Source organism: Aptenodytes forsteri, unplaced genomic scaffold, assembly GCF_000699145.1.
Source record: "Aptenodytes forsteri isolate BGI_AS27 unplaced genomic scaffold, ASM69914v1 Scaffold45, whole genome shotgun sequence".
NCBI lineage: Eukaryota > Metazoa > Chordata > Aves > Sphenisciformes > Spheniscidae > Aptenodytes > Aptenodytes forsteri.
The window spans coordinates 585,269-605,871 of NW_008794458.1; positions in this window are offsets into that span (position 1 = coordinate 585,269).

The window sequence follows — 20,603 nt, forward strand, 5'->3', positions numbered from 1 at the left end:
CTCAGTCGGCAACTAAGCACCATGCAGCCGCTCGCTCACTCCCCCCCGGTGGGATGGAGGAGAGAATCGGAGGGGTAAAAGTGAGAAAACTCATGGGTTTAATAATTGAAATAAAATAATAATAATAATATACAAAACAAGTGATGCACAATGCAATTGCTCACCACCCACCAACCGATGCCCAGCCAGTTCCCGAGCAGCAGTCACCCCTCCTCTGGCTAACTCCCCCAAGTTTATGTACTGAGCATGACGTCACATGGTATGGAATATCCCTTTGGCCAGTTGGGGTCAGCTGTCCTGGCTGTGCCCCCTCCCAGCTTCTTGTGCACCTCCAGCCTTCTCAGTCGGTAGAGCATGGGAAGCTGAAAAGTCCTTGACTAGTGTAAGTACTGCTTAGCAACAACTAAAACACCGGTGTGTTATCAACATTGTTCTCATCCTAAATCCAAAACACAGCACTGTACCAGCTACTAGGAAGAAAATTAACTCTATCCCAGTCGAAACCAGGACAAAGACCAGCAAAAAGCTTGTAATCAAGGCTAGAGGTTCAAGAATGAAGTGGCTGAGAAAGCCTTTGGACTTCCAGCAATCCTTACTGTAACAGTGAGAGGACTTGGACACTGCCAACTGCAATTTCCACAGCTCTAAAACAAGTGTTCTGCAAAGGGAAGAAGAGGGAGCCTGAAAGATTTCTGCCAGATGTTCAGAGACATCTCAAGACCAGACACTCCTGATACTTTCTTCTCCTTTTCCTCCTTCCACGTGAGGGTGCTCATATCTTCCATTTCTGGCCAACAGCCTGAAGCAATTACTTTCTGGTACTTCGCAGAAAATTCAGTCAAAAATTGTCATTTTTTAACAGATATTTCTGTCCTCCTTTCCTAGGCATAATGAGATGCATAGAGAGAAATAAAATGTCTCTGAAATTTTTGTTCTATCTGACACCTCTGAAGAGAGTTATCTGTAGTGTTTAATTATCATAATCTTTGGCAAAACTAATTGTTTCTACTGAACAAATAGTCTGGGGCAGGTTGTTGGTGCTTCTGAGGTAGTTCCATCCTCTACAACAATTCCATAAAGGTAAAGTCCCCTGGCTGACTGCAATGGGACTTAAATGGAAATGGAGCTGCTTGAAAAATCTGTTTTGGAAACAGAATGATATAGTGGAACTCCTCAATAATTCTTGCTTTTATAGTTAATCCAAATTTATTTTCCTATTACAAGTTGAATGCATTAATCTTGTCAGCACAAATTTTACAGGAAACTTTATAATCAAAGTACGTATCGTAATTGGGATTGTTATTTCATCTGATAATTTGTTTTCTTATAAAAAGTTACATTTCTTACTAGGTGACTTTTGTGGTAGCTTATATCTCCCTTGATTGATGTGACCCTATTTGACCCAATTTGTTAAGTTTACAATGTTGTATAGGTTAAAATTCTCTTTGAACACTGGAAAGGTGCACTATTAAGGTTTGCAAGGTTATATTCTGTGGGACAGATTGGCATGGCTGTAGTTTATAATGCATCCAAACTGTAAATCTGTATATGTAAATTGTAAATATGATCTTGAGGTTGACTTTGGGCTACTGGTTTTTGAAAGTTGCTCTTATATTGTATAGTTTCCTAATAAATGTTATACTCACTTGTTCTTGTATTTGATATAGTCTCTTCACTTCAGTTTATCATTTTCTTATTGCTAGTTCTTAGACTTCATGCAATTATTAATTAAAACACTAATTAAAACTGTTAATATATTGCCTGCTGTAATGAATGTCTTTTCCTAACTTGCAAGAGAAAGTTGGTAGTATGCCTCTTTATATTCTTAAAAAAATACTATGATAACACTGCCGAAAAGTTTTGAAATTTTTTTTTTTATACTGTGTAAATTATTTCTGTCATCTATATTATTAGATTTTAATTCAGTAAAGCTGAGCTAACAAACTATGAAGGGCACGGACTATAAACCTTTCAACAGCTTTGGCAAGAAAAGTCATGCAAGGAAAATACGTGTGCAAGTATGAATGGGGACTTGGAGGATCAGCTGTGTGAGTGAGTGATGTTATAAAAGAAGGACTATATTTAGTATTGTGGATGATGATTTACATCTTCAACTTGAAAAAGAATCTGCATATGTTTTACACAGTGTGATAATTCAAAGTGACCAAATTACAGGGATGTCAATAAACTTCCTTTTCTGGTGTCTACCTAAAACAAAACACTTCTTTTTTTTTCTTTTTTTTTCTTTGTCTTTGAGATAACACAGAAATATGAAATGCAAGAATTTATTCAATTATGCCACCATGGTGTGGTAAACTGCATATTGTCCCAGCTCAGACAGTGTTCTGCAGAAACTTTACATGTTATCTCTTAGAACTTTATGTTATCTACAGACCACCTAAGAGTTGTCGCAGTCTTATTTTTAAGAATCTTTTAAGTCATGTTAGCTATGTAGCCATCTATGAAACTATCACTGTTTCAAATACATCAGGAATATCTTATTGCTAGTTTCTTGTATCAAATTAATGTGTGTGCATTAGCTGAGAATAGAGGTGAAATGGCTGAATATTGTAAAACCATTCTGATGGGCAAGCTGGCAAAGAAAATGAAACAATAATTATGGGGAATTGAATATCTATGTAGGTTTGTTTTCTCATTGATTAAGGTTATTTAGGACAATAATTCAAAAGTATACAGAAAAATAATTAATCCTCTCATATACAAAAAGAGAACAAATGGACACTGATACGAAAATTAATTACTCAAATAGCTATTGCACACAGGGATATTGAATGAAGCATTGTTGTTGGCAAACAGTATTGATTTCTTTATTCTGCATGCAATGATTGAAATAAGGCTATAAAACAATTCATTAATGTGGAGAGACATCTTTTATGAGTACTAGAGAGTGATAATGTTGATTTTGTACAGAAGCGATGCATGTTATCAAGGCCTCTTAACCTGAGAGTTTACACCCAGAAAGCAGAATAACTATTTTGACTCACAGTTGATAGTCTCAAATAGATTTATGTCACTGGAAATTAGTTTCATTGTTCAGAGCTGGTATATCCCAAAGTACTAGTATGTAGGGAATCCTGAGTCTTGAGAGCTTGAAAGAAAGTCTCAGTTGCCATACTCACCTATGCAAGGAAAAAATACTGTTCCTTAACTGAGCTGTGGAAATGTGCTACACACAGATACTCAGACACCCTCTTCACACACTGTTGATACATTTCCTATTCACTGTTTTGACGACTCAGTTTCAGTACTTCTGGTGTATTTTATTTTTGAGAGAATTTTTTGAAAGAAGACCTTGCATGAATTATATGAACAGCGAAGAGAGATATGATTTTGGCACATGTAAGAATAAGGTGTAGGAATAGCTTCAGTTTCTGTAATATATAGTCCCAGAAACACAGCTGTGTGATGGCACAGGCTCTAAGATGATCTGCAGAAGATGTTTATTCAGCCTGGCAACCTGCATTGCTGGCTCTGTTAAATCTTTCCCATGCAAGCTGATCAGAACCGCTGTGGATCAACCACCACCTCTTTATTTTGATAGACACACAGATGTGTGTGGATGTTTCAAGTTTCACTGTGCATAAAAACTGCATCCTTTGTGTGACTACAGTGGACCTCTTCTATTACTCCTCTAACTATTGAAACTCTCAGAATGAAATATCTTAATATTACTTTCCTCCATATCCTTAATAAATGGTTATCATTAATAAATTCTGGAGCTGAGGTTCTGTATTGTTGTCAATGGTTACAAACTGCCAAATGAAGTTGAAAATTGTAAATGTCATGTGAATATGATGTTGAAGAAAACAACTACTGCAACTATTAATTTAAATTTCAAATTATATGTTGTTAGTATTCAACTATCACTTAATCTCCCAGACTAGCACTGAAGGTGTGATGTTTTGTTTTGTTTTGTTTTTTCTAATAGAGAATGACCCGCCTATATATTCTCTAGGGTATATTAGCTTGGAAACAAAGATGATGAAGGGTAGTTTAGGTTTAGACTGACAAACTAGAATATTTTAATTTCAGTCTCTGCAGGATTAAAATCCTAAACCCCGAGCTTCTAAGGGCCAGAGAAGAGAGAGGTTTTAGATAAACTATTTTATTTTGAATCCACTTCTACATACCACACACTGAAAATACAGAACATAATTTTGTAAGATCTGACAGGTGAGGTATTAAACTTATCTGGTGCTTTATGTCTTTCATAATCTTACCAGGTAAAAAGGAGGTAAAGATTTCAACAAGGTTCCTTCATTTTGTCAGGTACTCATCTGTTTGTGTGCGTTCTTCTTAAATTTCCTTTTTGTAGTTTACGGCACTCTCTCTTCCAGGCTTCTCATTTATTTCTTTTCCAGGAGTGACTCAGAGGAAAAATAATAAGATGGATCTGACTTTGCATATTAATTTTCAGAGCTCTAAGGTATAAGCATAGGTGTTTCTATTGTTATAGGAGATAAAATACATCCTTTTGGCCTGTGGATATATTGAAAGTATTGTATTCTTTCATGATACCAGATGGTTTCTAATTACTAAGGCTGTTGCCTGGAAGACTGTTTTTAGTCACTGACAAACTCACATCCTATTTGCATTTAAATGGCTCTCAGATGTACCTAACAGCTTCACAATACACTGTCAGTAGGGACACAATTGTACACTCCAGTTCTATACAGTAGCTACACTGAAGTAGCTACTAGCCTGCTGCCTGTCTAGAAAATGAACATTTGTGATTGGAGTAAATATCTGTTTTCCTATTATTATCTACAATTTCATCATAGCACTGCCAATGCAGAGTCATTATTGCATTTCATCTAAAATTAAGTGAACTTTGGTTCAAAAAGATATTCTATTCATTGCAGATTAACGTCATAGAATAGATTGTACAAAACTGCACTTTACTTCAAAATCAACAACTTTGCGGTGTGCTTCTGAATCCTGTGTTGGCAAAAATTTGTTTGGAGAATGTGTCTAACATAAAAAATACGGATATTTAAAAGTTTAAGCAACAGTTGTGTTATCCCCAGACTTGTACACTGGTGATCACTGACATACAGAAACTTTTCACAGGATATCGTTTCAAAGATTATGCTTCTGAATTTGACTAATCTAAGATCAAATGGTCAGAGAGAATTGTTTTCTGATTTCTGTAATTTAATGAAGGTGATAGGGTGTCTATGAAGTGATTACGTGACTCTATCTCCATGATATTCATTCAAAGATACTCCTTATAATTTTTTCCATATACAGCAGTTTCATTATTTTACAAATTTACCATAAGATTTTAAAAAGTATTTAATTTTACCATTAGAATTCATAAAGATGAGAAAAACACTAACTCCTGATAGTTCCATTATCCCAGCTAATGGCACCTATTGATTTCTGCAAGCTCTTTCCTTTTAATTTCTGTTTCAGTGATAGCCCAATGTATCTATCTATATTGCCATAGCAGGCTTACATATTGTTGCTGTTGAACAACAGCAGTGTCAGCTAACTGCGGTGTCAAAGACTATCATCATCTTGAACCTAACAGAAGAACATGTATTATGGTCAGTTTTCATGAACTGTCAGATGAGGTGAGCATATACTGATGTTAAAGGAATTGTAAAATGGGCAGTTAATTGTTTGTACGTCATGTATTATTATTCTATGTACTTTTTGTAGTTTGGGGGTTTAGCCCACAAAAAGAGGGGCTTTTTTGAGACAAAACCTCAGTCCTGCTGAAGTCAATGCTAAAAGGCTCACTGAGCTCAACAGGCCAGATTTCACCTCTGGTATTTACATTCATTGTAGACCAAGGTAAAAGTTAGTGATAGCTCTTCTGTATTGCTCTGTTTGTTTGTTTGGGGGGGATGGAATCAGCCAGCTATGAACGCAGACAGTCAGGATAGGATTGTTTTAATGAGTGAATGAGCATGAATCATATTCTGGATCAGGAAAACCAGCTGCTAGAATTTCCACCACCCACAGCTTTAAAAGAAATACATACTTTGCTGAGGCACATTATTATTGTATAACTGGCGGCAGTAGTCCTACAGCTGGCAGTTCACACGACAAAGGATGGAAGCTTGATAACAGCTGACAGCGATGGGAATTTTTTCTCTGACTTCAATATGATTCTGGAATGCAATGCTGGCCCTATCTATAGCTTATCTACATCTTGTTTTGCTAGGTTCCCCCTGCAGTCAGTGGAAAGGCATAGCCCACTCTAGAGAGTGATTCATTCCATCCAAAGGCAAGTGTGAAGAAGTATGTGGAGAATGATTCACCTGAATTATTTCCTTCCATCCACTTGGAGGGGAATGAAAGACATGACTAATATAAGCAAGTCAAATATCCAGATCTCTCATGAATCTTCTAAATGGGATCTTCAAAATATCATGTTGAAAATCTTGACATGACTAAATACAACAGACAAAAATAAGTTTAAATTTAGTTTCAAGACCCACAGTCAAATTGTGCTCAAGTTTTCAAGCTGAGCAGGAGAGAAGGATGAAAACAGTTTTCCTTGTTAAATCTTGCCTCCTATATAAGGTGCTTCCTACAGTGCAGGCTGTTTTCTCTTCCAGTAGCATTTTTAAAGCCATCTGTATAAACAGGAACCATCAAGAGCAAAACTCCATTGGTGTCTGCCAGCCAAACTGGGCAGGCATATGCTCTGTATCGCTGGAAGGAATATAAAGGCAGGCATGATCCCTCCCTTCTCTCTGCAAAGCAAACAGACCTAAGAATCTACATAAAAATATTGCTTACCCAACATGCTGGTTCTAATAAAAAACTAATTTTCAAATCAGTATTGTGATGGCTGTCTTTAGGGAGATATATTTCTGTAGCGATGCTGTGGTAGAAAATATTTGAAATTGATCCTGACTTGAATAAATAATGTCAGAATCTGTAAAGGCTACATCTAGTTTCTGGCACTACCGCTGTTGCAAAGTCCCCTGCCCAGGGAAAGAAGACATTCTGGTAGGTACTAAATATGTTATGGTGAGCAAATAGAGAAAAGGAAGGGAATTGTAGACCCCAGACCCAGGTCCCACATCAGGAAAGTATCTTTGTCCAGCAACACAAGCTTAGCATATGCCTGTCATGGTTTAACCTCAGTCGGCAACTGAGCACCACACAGCTGCTCGCTCACTCCCCCCACACCCCGGTGGGATGGGGGAGAGAATTGGAAGAGCACAAGTGAGAAAAACTTGTGGGCTGAGATAAAAACAGTTTAATAATTGAAATAAAATGATAATAATAATAATATTATAATAATAATAATACACAAAGCAAGTGATGCACAGTGCAATTGCTCACCACCCACCGACCGATGCCCAGCCAGTCCCCGAGCAGCGGCCCCCCCGGCCAGCTTTCCCCAGTTTATGTACTGAGCATGACGTCACATGGTATGGAATGTCCCTTTGGCCAGTTTGGCTGTGCCCCCTCCCAGCTTCTTGTGCACCTCCAGCCTTCTCAGTCGGTAGAGCATGGAAAACTAAAAAGTCCTTGACTAGTGTAAGCATTACCTAGCAACAGCTAAAACATCGGTGCGTTATCAACTTTGTTCTCACACTAAATCCAAAACACAGCACTGTACCAGCTACTAGGAAGGAAATTAACTCTATCCCTGCTGAAACCAGGACAATGCCTTTCCTCTGCATGCACCCTAGGCAGGGCTGGGTACTTAGGAGGCCTTCAGAGGAGTGGAGCAGCTCATCTCTTGAGAACTTGCAGAAAAGAAGAGCATTCACTGGGGTTATTCTACTGAAAAAGAACTAGAATGAAATGACCCTTTCCACACATTGAACTTGCTTCCTGCTGAGGACAATCGAGATGTTATCTGAAAATTTGTAGAAGAACATTTGCCTCTATATTTTTGGGCCATATAACACCTATTAGTTTCTTCTAGATTATTTTTAATGGCCACATCAGACCAAATAGAAGCTGTCTGAATTCAACAGAGTCCTAAGACAGCACCCCAATCAGGCATGTATGCTTTGAATTTTGAAAGCTGTAAAGCATATCTGGAAAAAAACCCAAACTTCTCCTGATAAATCTTTACCAAAACTAAGTCTTGAACTATTTAAGCCTGAGTTGCATAGACAAGAATAGAAAATTACCATTTGGGGGGTGGGGGTGTGGTGTTGTTTGTTTGTTTGTTTGTTTTTGTTTAGCTTTTTTGTGTTTTCTTTTTGTTTTGGGTTTTGGTTTTGTTTTCCCCCAGACGATTAGATCATTCCACACTACCTGAGCCATTAGTTTAACATTTATAAATTTTGGAGAGTTTTGAGAGTCAACTGGTCAGGAACAGTAACACAATAAATGTTAACAGAACTTCCATGGAATTATTAGCTTAATTATAATTAGTTTAAGCCAAGGAGTATAAAAAGTAATTTTGTCTTTAAAGGTTAAAAGAAATCACAAATTAACAGAAGAGAATGGTTGTTATCACAGCTTTAATTACAACCTTTATTAATAACAGACAAAATGAAAGCTAAGGCTCGTATCTTCCCCATTATGGTCTACAAAAGCTTACTTTTGATACCTTTACATAGATTTATCTCTCATACAGAAAAAATATTACAGAATATTAGTATAGATTGTGATGAAACAGAACCAATACATACCAAATATTTTTGAGATATCAAATGTTTTTGAAATAATGTGACTGTAACAGGCGCAGATTTATAAATCCCTAAGACAGTTTTTGGTAATATTTTGCCTCTGATCCACAGCAGAAAATGTAAGGATTTGAAAATCCTGATAAACTAACTGGGTAGAGAGCTGTTTGACTTGCAGTTTAAAAACAGTAAAAAATGCATCCTTGGCACTACTTGGCATCGATAATAAATTAAATCAAGGAAATGCAGTACACTCAGTGCTCCTGAATATGACTATGGAAGAGGTGGCACAATCACTATGAAAACTCTCAAACTGGACTAAATTTAAGGTGTTTGAAAAAGTTTTTGGCTAGCCTCATGTTTTAGTCAGTGTACACAGAAGGGACCAGTAAATACCTTGAAAACAAAGAGTCAAGAGTTTGGCTGCCAGCAGGGCAAGAGTGCTACACTTGAAGAATGAAATGTAACAAATTTTGTGACACTCTGAGCAAAGTGGGATAAGCAGAGAAAGCTATTTCCCAGGTAGGGAAGACCTATGAATGACATGAATTATAACGGAGGGAAAGAATATGTCCTTGGTACAAGACTGTAGCCATGAGTGAAGTAACTGATGACTGGGGCTGTGACCCTGCCGCCTGGGTCACTGCACTGTACAGCAAAGCAACTGCTTTGTTGAAGAAGAGAGAAATACCAGGAGTTGGGCCGTTACTGCTGGGGCTGAGAGCATCAGCAGTAGCTCTTGGCTCTTGTCCTATACCATTCTGAGCAGCAAGCTTGGATCTACAGGGCCTTTACTTCTCTTTTCTTCTGCCCCTTTCATGCTCAGCTTCTCACTTTTAGGGCAGGAAAATTCAGTTCTAGTTTTATAATCTTCATTGCCACCTTTTTTCCTAGAAATAGGCAGGGGTAAATTGTGAGAGCAACCAAGGAACTTTGGGATATCTAGATCCATAAAGCATTTGCAAAAATTTACTAAATGGCAAGTTTTCTGCCATGTCTGCTCTCTATAAATTAGATTTTTTTTTTTAAATATATTTGACTGGTATGCCATTCTTCTACATTTCTTTGCTAAAAAAATGGCTGTCATTCTTTAATCCTTTAATCTCAAACAGTCTGGCGTATAAAAAAAAAAGAAAAATGTATCTATTAGAAGTATTTTGCTATTTTAAATCAAACTAGTAGAGCAGTGTTATCAGCTGAATCTATTAATTTCATTTTTATTATGTCAGCCTACCCGAACCTGTTTTTTTCATTATGATTTTTACCTATTCATCAGTCAATCCTTTCTAAATTTCAGCAATTTCTGCTAACCAGTGGAACAATATCACATTTTTTCTATAATGAAGAAAGAACTGTGTCTCTGTGTGAAGTATAAAAGGGTATGGCTGGGGTGTAAATTAACCAACAAGCAGACCACAGGCTAATCCATCTATTAATTCAAGTACCATTTACTTCTGGACTTGTTTTGCATCAAAAGCAATTCCTACTGTCTTATATAATTAAAAGAAATAATCTTTTTGCTTTATAGCATTGTTCACTAAATCCAAAGCCTCTTTCAAGGCTGAAAGATGATTTCACTTGCTTTAAGGAGTTACTTCCCAGCAGAATTTAATAGGTATGTGTGTGCATACATATTTAAGCTAGCCTAGTTAGAGAATTTCTCTGTTGCCTTTGTCATAGTCACTGCTTTAGTGAGATACATGTCTAGGTACAACACTGTGGCCTGGAAAGAAGACCAAGAAAACCTTGTGCATATCTGGTAACTGTGAATTTATGGAAAGTCCTTTCAGTGTGATTTTTAAAAGCTTGTTGAACACAATGAACACACCAAAATTACTATTCCTAATTCACCTGCAGTCAATAAATTTTATCTGTGTAAAACTGGAATTTAAAAATCATCCACAGTTACCAGCTAAAGAAATGGCCTTAGATCTGAAATGTCATGAGCAAGTTTTTTATCATCATCAAATCTATTCAATTCCTGAAAGGAATCCACATACCTGAATTTAAACAAACATGGAATCCAGGTAATATTAATAGAATTCTGGACAGGTTCATTTCCTTTAACGTTAGTTGTTTTCCTTTTGATATGGTGTGATCGTGCTACAGTAATCAAAAACTGCAAGGAGTTAATAGAGTATGGTCACTGTCATTACTGATGACAGGATTTATGATGAGACATTTGTGCATCAATATACCCCTGTTGTTAATTGTTTGAAGCTATTGTCTCCATGACTGCCTGTCCATGGGTATGGAACTGTAATATGCAATACTGAGCTATGTTATTAAAAAGCATTTTATTATTTGTCTTGTTATGCCTTCAGCTGAGGATTTTAAGTCAGCCCTTGCCATCTGAAAAGAAACAATTTTTAGTGGCAGAACTGCCAAGCACATTACAGGGCTCCCTGGAATTCCTTCAAGGAAATGTCAATTTGATCAATATTGAGGGAGTTCAGAGCTCTACGAAAATAAGGCAAAGCAGGACAAAGCCACTTATCACATGAAATAGACAAAACTGAAGTTTCAGAAACAGTTCTCTTGAGTTATAGTTCTTCATATGTGTAAATTTACAGTTTGGATTCAGCAGGCCAAATGCAGGAGATGTGTAAGGTAGATGAAATTAGATAACTTTATGTGCACTTAGACTCTCATAAACTTCCTAACACCTTGCTCCCAGATGAGTAAATTCAACTGCCACATGTAAAACTACTACTACCACCATTGACCTAATTTATTAATTTACACCCACACTTTCAAACAAGTTTAAAAAACCAGCAACAGATGAACTGAGGCAAATATTATAAAAGGAATCAAAGGGACCAGGTTAGACTACACACATTCTGGATGACTAAAATTCTGTGAGATTATCTCACCATTTGTTTCTGACAGTTTTTATATTAATTTTGATCTATATTGACTTGAACAGGTAGTTTACACCTATTATTGACCAATGTTCAGTGTAGGTGCTGAGAAGTAACTGGGCCAGAAGTCAGTATAGCTCTAGTTAACTAGAATATAAGTCATCATGGGTCAGAAATACAAGACACTGAATTAAAGCCTGTGATGATTCATAACTTACATGTTTTCAATGAAATCTGAAGAGTCTTTGAAAAATAACTGGCCTTAATAAGTGCTCTTTTCTATGTTTTAGTATTTCAAATTAGTGAAGAGAAAAAGCATCTAGCTTGTGTTCTAGATCGATCAATAAAACTAGCAAATGTTCCTCACCCAAAAGGCCAAACATTAATAGACAATATTAAAAAGATTTTAACGACTTTTTCTCTGTCAAGAAACACCTTTGTCTGTTTTCTTAAACCATTCAGGATGAGAAAGAACATCTTACAGAAAATAAAAGCAATGAAATACCATCTAGCAGAAGGGAAACAAGACAATTATTAATGACAATAGGCTAAACAAGCTTCCTAAATCATAGGCTTGATCATCCAAAGATTTGAAAATGCATATTATACAGAGGGTGTATAATGTTAAATTTTAAAATGAGGGAGAAGTAATACAGATCCATTCCTTTGTAATTCAATATTGAGCTTGTCAAAGGGAGCTGTAATATAGATTGGCTGGGCTGTTATCCATGTGGAATGTCCCAGTACATAAGCATTTACAGGACCAAGATCTATGTTATAATTAATATCATTGCAGCATCATATGTCAAACAAAAAGTGAAGAGGTGCTATTTGGGTATTTCTGGACACCTCTGTGAAAAAATCTTTGATTTGCCACAAGAGTCCTTTCTAAAGAGATATATATATACTCTCATGACGACATTTTCATACCACCTGTCAGGTTGTGAGAATGTGACAATTCTGTACAAGACATAATTATTTCCCCTAAGATTGGAGGTTTTTAATGGAATGAATCTGTCATCCTATGTGTGCTTTAGATAGGAAATCCCTATCTAAATCCCTAGCCTCTCCTATCATCTTGTGGGCCAGTGAAGTGAGCTTGCATTTGCCTGGCACAGGGTTTGTTAAAACTCTGGTGTTGCCTTATCTTTTGAGAACAGCTGGCTGGTAAAAGTTGCATATTGAATTGCTTGATCTCATTCATATTTCAAAACATTTATATCTGTCAGTGAGCAGTTTTATAACATCCCTCTTATATTTTACATCAACAGTATTAACTACAACTCATGTTGTTCATTTGCTATTAAAAGTAACAGAAGGTACACTAAGTTGTTTTTTCTTCAACATAAAGCATGCACTCAGTTGACATTAAAATGTGTTTCTGTTCTGAAAAGTGGTTTTTGTAAAATATACTTTGTGGATTCCACATTATTATTTCTCAATGCTTGTTGGATGAAATCATCTCTTCTAAGTTATAAATTGGGTTTTCCAGCTGCTTGCAAGCTTGGGTGGTTTGTGAAAATAAAGCTGGTTTTAATGGTACTGGAATCCACAAAGGAAAAAGGCTTTGAAATGAGGATTTAGGTACCAATTTTGTTCATGTCATACAGTCAGGCACAGATTCTAGCTCTGTCCCCAGATCTGTACTAGCCTTACCAAAAAAGGAGGACCAAAATAAAAATATGTAAAATGGAATATGACTAACCCTTCTCTTAGACCAGCCAGCTAAACTCTTGAAGTATATCTGTCAGCTGAATAAAGTCCACACCAGCCCGCAGCTGGAATCGCTGTCACACTGTCTGTCACTCTTTAGAAAGTAACCATGGGCTGCTGGTGTTTGCTTAGGAGGTATCTAATACTTAGGCAGATCATGTGTCTTTGGCTAATCTGGCAGATGAAGTTTCCTTGCTGTCCAGATAATAATTATTATGAAAAACTCTCGTCTCTCATTGCTGCTTGTGTCACGGCTATTTTCTAAGGTTTCTGTTTTGATTGTGCAACTTTGATTAACCTCTTCATGTAAAGTAACAGGAGTTGCTGAGAGATGTCGTCTTACAGCTCTCTCTGGTTTTCATTTATTTTCCTAACTCTTTTTCTCTGATAGCATGGTGGTATGGAGGCATCTGGCATAAAGTTAGCTGAATGGTTTGCAGTCTAGAAAAACTTGGAAGCTTTGGAAAACTGTAATACAGAGAAAATAAAAAGTTAGTACATTTTGATTAGAAGACCTGATGGTAATTAAATGGCAGTATAGAGGCAGTGAGGGCATAGAGATTCAAGAGACAATGGATACCTCATCGTTGTAAGACCTTATCTTCCTGTTTTGCTCCACTTGAGAAAGAGGTATGCTGAGGGAAGACGTGTAGAAAATTACTGGAAAAATACTTTTTCATATGCTTTTTTCTTGATGCTTTTAATTTTATTTGTACTCTGACAAACCAGTATCAAGAAATTCCTTTCTCTATGTTGGGATGCAACACTGCAAAATTTTTCCTAGTTAGTTGTTCTGCGTAAACTGTAAGGAGAGACATGCATTCTATCATCTTTAAAACAGCTCATATACATGTTCTCCCTTCCAAATAAAAACATAAGAGAGAGAGATAAAGAGACTCCTCTAAGCACAATTCAGGAAACTGAAAAAGTCATGCAGCATTTGGTGTTTTACAAAGGATAACAGAGACACCTAATGGCAAAGAAAGGGCACTTGTTTAACATTAATCCTGAGCAAAACATTTCTTTTGGGGAAATTCGAGGTAAATTCGAGGTAACGAGATGTGCTCCAAAGGAAATTTTCCTTTTGATATACTAGTCTGGTTGTAATATAGATCAATACAGAAAGAATACAAATTAGAGATAAAGAGACTCCTCTAAGCACAATTCAGGAAACTGAAAAAGTCATGCAGCATTTGGTGTTTTACAAAGGATAACAGAGACACCTAATGGCAAAGAAAGGGCACTTGTTTAACATTAATCCTGAGCAAAACATTTCTTTTGGGGAAATTCGAGGTAAATTCGAGGTAACGAGATGTGCTCCAAAGGAAATTTTCCTTTTGATATACTAGTCTGGTTGTAATATAGATGGATACAGAAAGAATACAAATTTATGCACCTGGACAATAATTGGTGATAGTCGTTACCTGATTGTTTCTTTGGTTCAAAGTTCTCACCTCCAAATAACTAATTCTAATTTTAAAATTCCTTTCTTGTCTTCTGTACTAATATCACTGCAAAAATGCTTGGTTAGTGCTGAGAGAAATATATTTTTTATTTATTTCAAAAGCCCATTCAATCAAAATATAATGCTTATCAAAACTTCAACTTCACTGAATAAGATTTTTGATACAAGCCCAAACAGTTAGGAAGATATGAAGGAACTTGTTCTGAGTATTTTCTTAAGAGAAAAGCAAACAGTTGAAAAGGAACTACGCCTCTCCTCTATCTTCTTCCTAAAACTGGAGGAAGTGGAAATCATGTGACAACTGAAAATCGGGTTTCACTTGTTCATTAATGGACAAAGATCAAATTCAAACAAGCACATCAGATTCACATATAAACCAGATACAGAGAGTACCTGAAACTCAATGCATTTGGAATAGCTGCCTCGCTAAGCAAATGCTACTCTACTGGCATCAACAGATAGCTCACCAAAATCGCAGTGATTTTGGAGTGGAGTGAAAGTGAAATGTTGAAATAATGTGGTTCCTGGGTACAATAGAGTAGAAATGGGAAAAGACTAGCAGTCTACAACCTTTATAGAAATCCCATAGAGTTATAGACGTGCATAAAACATGCTGAACTCTCACATTATAAAAGAAAGAAGTGCATGGACGGTCTTCAATGTATTTAAGATATTAGGTTGCACAAGAGAAGAAAAACACACTATTGGCTGCTGCTGTTTCTCCTATTAATCAACAAAGGAACAAGGGTGAGTGTGAGGTCTCCTCCTCCATGCTTAAGCATCAATAAGAGCAAAGGGTCAGAAATTAGCAAACAGATTATTGCAAAGTACTCATGCCAGCAGCAAGAGAAAAGTGGGACACTTGTTCTGGTCACTTCTTTGCCCCTGGAAATGTCTGGCTGTTCCTTAATTAGGCTGGATTTTAGGGTTATGATACAGTCTGAAGTGAAAGTGCCAACCTTGGTTACAAAATATTAAAAGACATCCATAAAACTGCATAGTTATGTTATAATTCTCTTCTGATTTCTTTGTTTTTAGATTAATTGCTGAAGCACACTACTGACTTCATGCCTACCAGCCTGGTTTGAAAAAATGAACAGTTTTTGTGACTCATGTAAGGAAGGGTTTAAAAGACGAATAATTCCAAAAGGCATCAGAATCTTTTTTTTAATCACCTTTCTATAGACAATCTTCTACTTAAAAAATATTCAGTATTATCTGGTTATGTTTTCCTACTCTAGCCTAGCTGCATAAAAAGAAAGAGAAGGAAGTCTGAGGAAAAATAAAAGATCCCATTTCCCTTTTCCTCTCTCTCAGTAGTAAAAGTCGAAAAGGTCTCCCTCCCACAATATATCGAAAACATGTGGAAATTAAAAATTGGTTTTCTTCCTCATTGAACAACTCCTGTTCAAAAACGGTATTTCTAAGCTTTTCTTGGGTTTTCTCATCCATACTAATCCCTGTATTATGTTTTCATATAAACACTCTATAAGTGTCATGTAAGTGCCTTTTTACCTCCTTTTTGATTTCAGTATCAGCAAATACAAACTTCACGAAATAGTTTTGTCTAACATAGAGAAAAGTGAGCTCTTCACCCAACATATATTTATAAAGACAGAGGAGCTTAACATAGAGAATATGTTTCCATTTTTAAATGTCGTAGTCCTTTAAAGATCATTTTCTTTACCATGAAATTTACTAGTGAAAAATATATTCATAGAGAAGCAATAGATAAACAAGTGGGTTGTTGTGCTTTTTACACCTCTCTCCTTAGAAAATACATATCAATAGACAAATGTATCCCAGTCTAAAGCTCTGTGCTTGGTCTGACCAGGAGTTTTCCCCACCCTTACAACGCCTCCTCCTTACAACGAGCGTCAAGTCTCCAGTTTGCCAAGATAAATTTTAAATCTAATTCATACAAACCGGCATCAAGTCCTATGATGTCATCATGTGGAAACACTTGTGCCAAGAGGCAACAAGTGTTTCAAATAAAAATCTGAATAGAGAACCTTGCCTGCACAAATCCTAAAAATTACGTGGTTTCAGACTCAGTAATCTGTATGCAGTAAACCCACCTGAGCCCAGAGGTGTCTATTGACTTAATCCTAATGTCCCTCTAGCTTTAATCACAGCCATGCAGCCCCTGCCAGACCAACACAAAGCTGGCTGGCCCTGCAGATGCTTGCGTTAAATTTATACTAGTGCCCACCCTACAAACAGCTACAGCTCTAAATTATCAGATCTCTGGAACAGTCTTCCTGTACCCAGTGCCACTTCCAGAAAACCAAACCAAACCAAACCAAACCAGAATCAGAACAAATTGAGAAAGTTGACAACTGTGGGAGTCTATTCAAAGCTGGCTACCCTTGGTAGCCCCAGACACCACCATTGGACCATACTTTCCAAACCTTGCCGGTTGTAGCACTAATTCTGAACTAGCCAGTCTCTCTAGACACAGCCCTTAACTTAGTTTACTGTTCTTTGCTAACCTGAACAATGCTCCCAACCCCACTCTTAGCTTTAATTACACCCAGGAGTCACTAGAAGTTCCAGAGCAAAACAAAGCAAGCAGGTCTCTGCTAGTATATGAATTAGTACTATAATGGTGACTTTTAAAGCATGTAAACATACCCTTATGTAATCTGAACCACAATCTGCTCTGGTAATCTCTGCTGAACACAGACTTAATTTTAGGCTTTTCCTGGTAAGTACCAGTCTCACAATAAACAAAGCCAAGCAGCCTTTTCTGGCCTAGCCATAACCTAGTTTATTGGCTTCTTGTCATCTGAACATGACATGGCCTAACCATAACCTAGTTTTTTGGCTTCTTTTCATCTGAACCCAACATTTATCTCTAGCCACAGACTTAACACAGGTCTAAGATCTAGCCTTGACAATCTCCAAAACCTCTTCTCCACATGTAACATTTGGGGAAAAATTGATCTATACTGGGCTTATTGTATTTTGCCATGGAGCTAAAATGAGAGTTTTTGATAGGTTTTGAGGGGAAGGTAAAATAGGTGGACTGACTGTGAATCCTGGAGGATCTTCCAGGAAATGGCTTTTGCACCTCTATTCCTTAGAAGCACATGCATACAAAACCCCAAACATGGCAAATGATTCCCACGTCCAGACACCCACAGGGGAAAGAGATTGAACAAGTGTCATGCATGACATACATGTCCTATGCTCAAATATTTGCATTAGCATTATTTTGTTCTAGATCTGTCAGCTGGATGAAAGATTACTTTATTCATAGATTCGCAAAAAGGAATTACAAGTTTCATGAATCTAAAGAAGATTTCATGTTTTGTCTTGTATGTCTTGTATGTGTGGATTGTTATATTTTTGGTCCTTAACTTTTGTATGCTCAAAACTAAATGCAGTAGGTAATAGCTGACATGATGGACCAGAGTTTCATTTCTAAATAACTATGATAACTACAGCTGAGATCTGCTTTCAGCATAAACAGCATATCCATCCATGAAGAAAAAGTAAAATGAATAGAAGAGAATAGAATAGAATAGAAATTAAAGTAAACATGATGAACAGTATATTAAATTTTCCTTAACAGCCGAAGCAAAATAAACATGCATATTCATTAGGGGGGGAAAAAAAGACTTGAGGACAAGTGACAGACATTAGCAAACAAGATTACCTACATAGAAAGTCTTAGCTGACATTTCCAGAATTCTCCCCCTCAACTTAATTGACTCTAAAGACCACATACTGCATAAAGAGGCCTGAAAACTAATTTTCTGAGACAATTTGAGACCACTTCTATAGTAAGCAGCAGCACAGAACATGTGAAAACTTCCCAGATTAAGGACATTGGTGTAAATATAAAATGAATATTGCAACAGTATTTTATGTTGCCAGAGATGAAGTTATATCACAGATATTTAAATGAAGACTGATTAGTTTTTTAGAATTAGTGTTAATTAGAATTAGTTTTTTTTAGAATTGTGGTGGAAGTATGACCTTCCTTAAACTGTTGCAATCAATAGCTGAATTATTACCTTGCTAAATAAATAGGCTGTTTTCCAGTTCCTCCTTGTCCTGAGGTGGAAGGCAACAATATTAAAACTGTCTCAGCCTTAAATTCTGTACTTCTAACCACCAGGGGGGCTGACATAATCTTTGTAAACAAAATTTGGAGAGCTTAGGTGATGAAAGAGAGGGTTTAGTGAAAATGAGGATATTCACACCCTACCTTCAAGTAAAGAAGAGAATATTCTTTCTTCCCCACCATTAAAAATTCTTCAATGAAACATTTATCGAATGTGTCTGATCCATATGGAAGTAGTGCTGTCATTTCATCAGACTTCACCGGGACTTGTTGCTCTGTGTAAGCTTGTAGCTGTTCCTTTGTTGGAACATCCAATTTCAGCCCATTTTGTGTCTGGATGTCGCCACTGGAAGAGAGGAAGTAGAAGAAATTGATTAATTCCCCCAGCCTGAAAAAGTGGTAGATGATGCTTAAATATAGCTTATTTTCAGATATGAGTCTCACAAAATACTGTCCAAAGGGAAGAGTTTTAATGATGAAGGAGAACATTTTTCTATGAATTATTGCATTTCTTTTACAAATATGTTGCAACATATTGCTGAATTGGATGAACCTTAATCAACCAGAGGCCCCAAACACCTTTGAAGTTAGCTCTGCTTCGAATAGGAAATTGGACTATGTGACTTTCAAAGACCCTTTCTGACCTATATTTTTTCTGTGATATGGGGTTTAAGAAAAATACGGAAAATATTACTGTTGGTGTGGAAAATATTACTCTTAGTGTTTCTAAGTCCTTTAGTTACCAAAAATAGATTCTAGAACTTAGTGGAAGATGATTGTGTTGGTAGGACAATAAATTAGCAGGAGGAACTTGATGCAGACAGCCTATGTGACATTGCACAAGTCACCTTGTAAATCTTTATTTCAGTTTTGCTATTTGTGAGGTGGAGATAGCAGTCATCTCCTCTTCATAATGGTGACCATTCAGCGTGGTGATGGAAGTACTCAAGAGAGCATTAAATACCAGTCTACCTGTGAAATAAGAAATCTGGGTCCAAAATATGGTGGATCTCCCTGTCACTGGATCTCTCTGCCACTGGATCTCTCCAGTTGCTCCCTTTCTTAAGAGGAAAGGCAAAGCATGATCTAATGCATTTCCATAAAAACAGTGACAAGACTGGGTTGGTACTAGGAGAAATACTTTTTTTCATAAGGAAAAGGTAATTAAGACAGTTCTTTCCATTGAACATGGCCTCTAAGCTATCTAATATACAGGGAAATTACTTATTTTTTTTAGCAGACTGCTCAATACATCACCACAATTATTAATAGGCAGCTGAGATGGCTGTTGGGGCAGCGTTAAATAAACTGCAGCTCCCACCTGTACTTTACAAATGTGAAGTGCTGTCTGCAAATGACATGATTTTGCAAACTCAGTCATCTTTACCCCATTAGTTCATGTGCTGTCAGAGTAATGGTCATGGCATTCTCAATATTGTCAGCAATAACGCTCCATTGACAAAAATAAAAGAATGAGGGCACATGCAGCCCCAGGTCTGATAATATTTGCCTTTTTGCCCTTCATAACATGACATGTGATGTGTACAGTTCTGTGTGTTGCCCTTTCTATGAACAAGTGCTTTGGGGGAGCTTACATAATCTTCTGCATGACTGTGTAGGCACCAGTAAAGCCAGCATCCTTGTTCCTACATGTCGATCAAACCAATCTGAAATTTGAATTAGATTAGCTCTGTCATTGAAATTATACTTTGCTATTGTAAAACCTAAAAAAAAAGAAAAAAAAAAAGTTAAAAACAGATCTTCATTCCACCATAACATTTCCTGTAGGAAGAGACACATGGGTAAGAAAGAAACTGCAATGAAAATTTCATAGTTCTGTTATCTTCCTGCTTGACTTCATT